We start from the raw sequence: 7014 nt of genomic DNA, 5'->3' as shown, positions 1-7014 counted from the left end.
TTGTTATTATTATTATTATTGTTATTATTATTGTTATTATTATTGTTATTACTATTATTATTATTATTATTATTATTGCTATTATTATTATTATTATTGTTGTTGTTGTTATCATTATTATTATTGTTAATATAATATGTTATCAATCCTTTTTAAAAATAAGCAATAATTTGATAGAATTATTATTTTATTTGTTGCGGATTATAAAATTAATACTTTGATATAATCTAGAAGAAATTATATACAGTACACTGGTACTAAAGTATTGGTGCAAGATAGTAACAAATTACTTTTAACTCTGGTGGTATTTAATATATGTGTTTGAAAACCCATAAATAGCATACCTCCCCACCCTTCAACTCATACTTATGCTATTAAAATGTTCCGTTTTTTTTTTTTTTCTTTATGAAGGACTGGAAAACATTCCAAATAAATATAACAAAGTACTTATCTGTTTTACATTAACTATATGTTAGTCAAATCACTAGTTTTCTAAAGAAATTTTATGTGATTTTTAATAGTTTTATTATTATAATTTTTTTCTTAAATTTCATATCTATAGTATATATTTTCATTTAAAATATTGCTTATCTAATGAAACCATGTTTTTAATGTATGTATTTATGTTTACCCTATTATTTACTATACTTCGTGTTACATTCATGTAAACAAACTTGACTTTGGAAAGTTTATATTCTTGATAAATTGATCAATCCAAAAGAAAGAGCATTGGAGTGTGTTCTTCTTCCCCCATTCTGTTTTTTTGAGTTAATTTTTTTTTTACAGATTCTCTGCAACATCAACCCACTGTGTTTTAGCTATACCTTTAGAACATACAATAATAATCAAATAATAATTAATTAATTTGCCAACTACCAGCAGTTATAGATATTAAGACATGAGACCACAAGGCTAGCATTAGTCACATGGCAGGATGATATGGTGCTTGGCCTCGAAAACGTGATTAGCGGCACAATGGTGTTGCAGTAGGAAAATATCGTAAAATGAAAGATCTGCAATCATTGTTGACTGTTAATTTACTGACCAATAACCTTTAAATAGATAATTTGTCAATATTGAATGAGCAGTCATTTGCAAGTAACATATAACCAGTTTCTATGTACACGCATAGCAGTTGGTTTAAGATCTGTGCCATGTAAATATTAAAAGCTACTGTACTGTATAGATGAATAAGTAATAACAATAATAGGACATGCCCTCTGGGATCGGTTGTCCAACGTAGAGCACTTTATGTATGTCACTTTATTCACGATTCACAGGTCAACACACTTTTTAAAGGTTACAATAATACATGTATTATGATTAATTACTAAATCTTAAAATATAGGTTCCAACATTGAGTTACCACTAAATTACATTGCCTCCAACTTATTACTTTATTTCTGTATCTGTTGGGTCAATCCATGTTAACTTTCTTTCTGAAAGGATTTAAAAATTATCTCCAAATATCCTAATTTTTGGTTAGTCAACTCTATGATGACAATGACATCTGTACAATTTTCACTAATATTTTTTCATGATTTTAAAGTAAACTAAATTATTTAAAAACAAATTTCTGTTTTTATAAATATGTAATTAAAACTGCATTCAGTTTTATCAGCGTTGCTTTTTCATCCACCAATAGTATGGATTTTTGGTAGGATTGTGGGGTAGTCCGTTAAATCTCCTTGCTGCACTCCTTTTAAAGGTTTTGAAATATTTTGCATGGTCGCCTATATTTAGTAGATTATATGATCTACTAATACAGTAGATCACATAATCTACTAAACATAGGCAACCATGCCTACACTTAGTAATATGCAATCTTCTCTATTTAGTAGATTATGTGATCTACTATATTTAGTAGTTTTTGTGATCTGCTATATTTAGTAGATTATGTGATCAGAAAACTGAAGTTCTTTAATAGAGATGGCTAGGAGATGTACTAATCAACAAATTTCTCATTAAAATATGTTATTTTTTTCCTTTGTAAAACTTAGTGATTGAAAACTACACTATACACATCTTTTTTGATGTAAAAATTGCTATTTAAATGCAAAAAATCTGTACAGTAATAGTGACACTATTTTTTTAATATGCTGGAATAATTTGAATTAGCAATTCCATGTATTTATAACAACTACTAAAGGTTCTTCTTTCCCCACCATATTTTCGTGTTTATGATTGTCGCTGTTGATTATTGTAATCTAGATAATTTAGCTTTATAGTACTTCAGAAATAAGTAAAAATCAAATTTCAACATTCATTCACATGGAGATTATATATAATTAGTTTCTCCATCTCATTAATAATTTCAGAGATGCGAGCATCAGTTCATGTAAACACACAGTTTTCTTAGTTATAGGTTTTTGTGCAGCATTGCCTCGTCATTAGGAAATAAGCCTAGATTTTAATTATTATGTCGTGGACTGTACCAGGCCGCTGCAGTTTCTGTTATCTTCGAATTTTGTTATTAATCAACGAAGAAAGATCTTTGACTCATTGTAGGTGATTTGATGTAGGTTCCATAATATCCCAGTGTCTGAGTTTAGATCCTGTAAAATTCTATTTAACTCTTTAGCCTTGTGGGTTTTAAGGGTTTTATATAGCATCACATAGGGCATCCTATTATAGAAGTGTACTTGATTTTGAATAGTGATGAAATACTCTGAAAGGTCATGATATTTTCTAACATATAACCGAATCTTTTTTGATTAAAACTTTACATTAACGAAACCTCTTTTTTGTTTCCTCATTTTTTTTTACTAGCACAATAATATTTGTGCAATTATTATTATCATCATCCATTTTCTGTTTTATGTAGTTCCATTTTACATAATTCTTTACTTTTATTGGCTTCTTGTTTTTTCATTATTGTAGAATGTATAGTTATCTAGTATGTAATGTGATTTAAATTTGTTAAAATGTTACACAGAGCTTGATCAAATATTAGTGATATAGTTACAATTACAACAATAAGTTGTTAATGCTACCCAGTAGCATAATAAATAATGCATAATTATTTTTTTCCTGATATACAATAAGCAATAATTACTTCAATATATTCATTTTTGTCAACAGCAAAACATATTTAAATTGTAGATAAACAGCCGTTTCCTTAATCTGAAATCTGGTTTTAGGTCTAAATATATCACTCACATGTGATTATATGGTACCTAAGCTGGTATACACAGTGGCGTATCTAGGGAAGGGCGCTTGGTGCACTCCCCCACACACCCCCACCAAAAAAAAAATGCATTATCACCTCCCCGCACTTTGAAATGTTCAAAGAAAAAAAAAAGGAAAAAAATCATGCTCAAGTAGATTAAAATACTACCTAAATATTAACCTATTTTTGCGAACTACCTTCCCCTCACTTAATCATCGACCCCTTTTCACCTTTTCCCCAACCCCCTCCCCATTTTAAGACTCCTAGACACACCACTGGGTATAGCGTATCTAATCTTTCATACAATATTTGATCTGACTTTTATCTTATAGTGTGTTTCTTAAGACATCTGTTGAAACAAATTGCGAGTCTTTCAATTCAAAGTCATCGCCAGCACATGCAGTTTAAATTATTTTTTAAAGTGCATCCTTCAATTCGAGACCCCTTTACTTCAAGCCCACATTTTCAAAGAACCAAAAACAATCGTCAACCTTTTAACAAAAGTCTAACCCTTAAGGATCGAACCCAGAGACCATCCCAAATTTTAAGGTCTCAAAGTTGTCTCGAATTGGAATGTGAACTGTATAATGCAAAAAGTCTTTTCAAAATTTTAAAGTCTGAAAGACAAGTCTTGGGTTTATGTATGATGGCTTTAATAAGCATCCAAGAATCAATATGTATGATTTGATAAACTTTTTTTTGTGTGATTATTCTAGTTTTAGAAATTGGAGGATTACATTGTTTTTTAGAATTATATTTGGAATGTGCAGTTTTACTTTGTTTTAAACCATTGAATAAAGAACTCTATTATTAAAATTATAAGGTTTTTTTCTTTTTATTATGTCTAAACGTAGTGTTTATCTGCAGCCCATGAATTTATTTGAACAGTTAGAAGTGGCGCATTACAACTTTATTTATTATTTCAATAATAGAATAGAGGGTGCATATTATATTGACGTTAATGCCAAGGAATTACACTATTTACAACACTTAACAGTATTCAATACCAGTTTTCTCATCTTAAATTGCATACCATATGCTTTGTTTCACATTTCTAAACAATTTTTGCGATTATATCTTTACAATGCTTGTTGGCTTTAGCTAGATATATTTTATACCGTATCTATTCGAAAAAAACGCTGCTCTCTACCCTCATTTGAAGTAAATGCCTCTCTCGAACGTTTCTTTTTTTTTTATAAAATAAATACGGTATTACTGTATTTAAAAAAATTAATAAATAAAATTTAAACATGAAATATAGAAATGATATAACTAATATGAAAATTACTAAAAGTGGCAAAAATACTCTTCTACTGTATCGATATCAACAACTTAGGCCTACTAATACTACCAAAGAACTTAAATACTGTAGCAGAAGAATAAGCTGTTCCGCGTATTTGCATTAAAATTGATGGAACATCCGCCCTCCCGCGAATTGGGTGAAATTTGACTATTTTACTAAGTGGAGAAACTACAGAAAACAAACAAACCAGAGCGGCGCCGTGCGGAAGGGGTGAAATTGCTCTCTGTGTACCCACAATGCTTTTAGAACGGATGTTCCACTATATTGGGAAGCTGCTCTATCTTCTGCTATTTATTATCTTTGATGCTACACCGCAAATACTTATATTGGCACTACTATATATAGTACTAACTGCACTGTACTGATGCTGTACTATCAGTAACATTACTATATGGAAAACGTTTTCATCCATGATTACAGTACTGTAGTATAATGTTGCTGCTAAATACTTAACCTGAATTCTTTTTTTACCTTTATTATTTATAATCCTGTATTATAATGGTTATTATTAATAATTAATACTGCTTTTCTTGTCGAAATTAGTAAATTAAATAATACTTTTATTATAATCATTATCAATAGTGATAGTGTGGATATCTAAGATGCGGAACGCAGTAGAGGACAGTTCTTAATAATGTACAGTATTTATAGTCTACCAAAGATCTTATAAACACAAGATAGCGTTCTCCGCGATTTACGCGTGAAAATTCTGTAATAAGGTATGAATGGCGCCCTCTTGCTAAATTGGAAACTTTTGACCTTTGACCGCTCAGACCATACCGTATGTGAACAGCAGAACAGGAACCATCTCAGATCGATGGCAACAGATAGGACGCCCTCTTCCAAAACTGATTACTTTTTCTCTTTGGTGTAATAGCGCATGAATGGCGCCCTCTTGCTAAATTGGAAACTTTTGAACCTTGACCGACGCTTCTATTGTATAAGAGACAGTCTCTATACAATATAAGTCAATGTTAGACAACAAAATTAGTACAAACTAATTTAATAAATAAATAAACAAATATGCAATAGTTCATGATAAATAATAGTTGCACAGAAGTAGTAGAGCGGCTAAGGTTGAATTTGAGGTAGAATCGTGCACTTCTGGAAGAAATCATGAAACTTCCCACAGTGATACTATGAAACCTAAAGATCATTAAAAAAAATAGACCCCAAAAAATAACGTCTCCTAATGGCCACCATCTTGAAATCCAATATGGCCGCCAAAATATTTGATTTCAGCCAATATATTCATATCTACAGCACATGTCATTGCCAAATGAAGATCATTACCCATGTTTTCAATATCAGGGAGTGTCATGCAATCATCAGAAATTATGTCGGATGGCGCCGCCATATTAGATTTCAAGATGGCCGCCAGATTAATGATATTTTTGTCAATATCTACAGTACCTAGCACTGTCAATCAAATTACCGTTGCCCATGTTTTCGATATCAGGGACTACCATGCAGCCATCAGAAATTATGTCAGAAGACCACCATTGAATTTCAAGATTGTTGCCATACTATTTCAACATGGCCGTCAAATTAATTATTGATAATTTTGTAAATATCGTCATATCTACAACACCTAGCACTGTCAAAGATCTCTACTCGTGTTTTCGATATTCGGGAGTATCATGCAGATATCAGAAATTATGTCAGAAGGCCGCCATATTGAATTTCAAGATGGCTGCCATATAGGATATCAAGATGGCGGCCAATTTTTTTTTTTCATATTTACATATGTAAACTACCAGCACTGTGAATCAAGATTGTGTATATGTAATTAGGAATATCATGCAATCATCAAACATCTCATAACCTAATCATAGTGAGACCTGCCTATGGCAGTGAAGTAACACCATTTAGAAAGAAGTTCGACAACTGCCACATTGGATTTCAGGATGATTGCCAATAAAGAAAGGTACATAAAAGAAATGGAAATAAAAAAATAAAAAAAATAGAAAACTGTTAAGGAATAACAAATTGGTAATCAATCGAAAGTAATGAAAATAAGAAAATAAGTAAATAACTGCAGTGTATGGTATGAGAGCAAGTGCAGAGGGAGAGAGATAGATGCAGATATTAAACATTTATATTAAAGCGAGTTTTAGCATGAATGAAATTATATAAACATAAATCAAATATTCAAATTAATGGTGTGAAGACGCTAATATCGAATAGACCTCATGTCTATGAGATGGCTAATTATCATTTTCAAATGATATATAAACATATGTAAATATTGAAAGGGAAAGAAACGGAAAAGAAAATTAAAGGAAGGAAAAGAAAGAACGGAAAGGAAAAACTGGAAAGGGAAAAGAAATAAAAAAGAATAGAAAATGAATATAATGGAGAAATTGAAAAGAAATAAAAGAATCATCAAGAAAAATTAAGAAAAGTATATAGGCCTATATAACTTTAGCATAAATGAAATAATGCAGACAAATTAAATACCACATTCAAGTAATGATATGAAGACAATAATATTTAATAGACTTCTAAGTATCATTTTCAAATGTACATACATACATACATA

This window comes from Anneissia japonica, unplaced genomic scaffold (genome assembly GCF_011630105.1).
Source record: "Anneissia japonica isolate Jap-2015-1 unplaced genomic scaffold, ASM1163010v1 scaffold493_len2256704_cov171, whole genome shotgun sequence".
Classification (NCBI taxonomy): Eukaryota; Metazoa; Echinodermata; class Crinoidea; order Comatulida; family Comatulidae; genus Anneissia; species Anneissia japonica.
Note: the sequence above shows the minus strand (reverse complement) of the source record.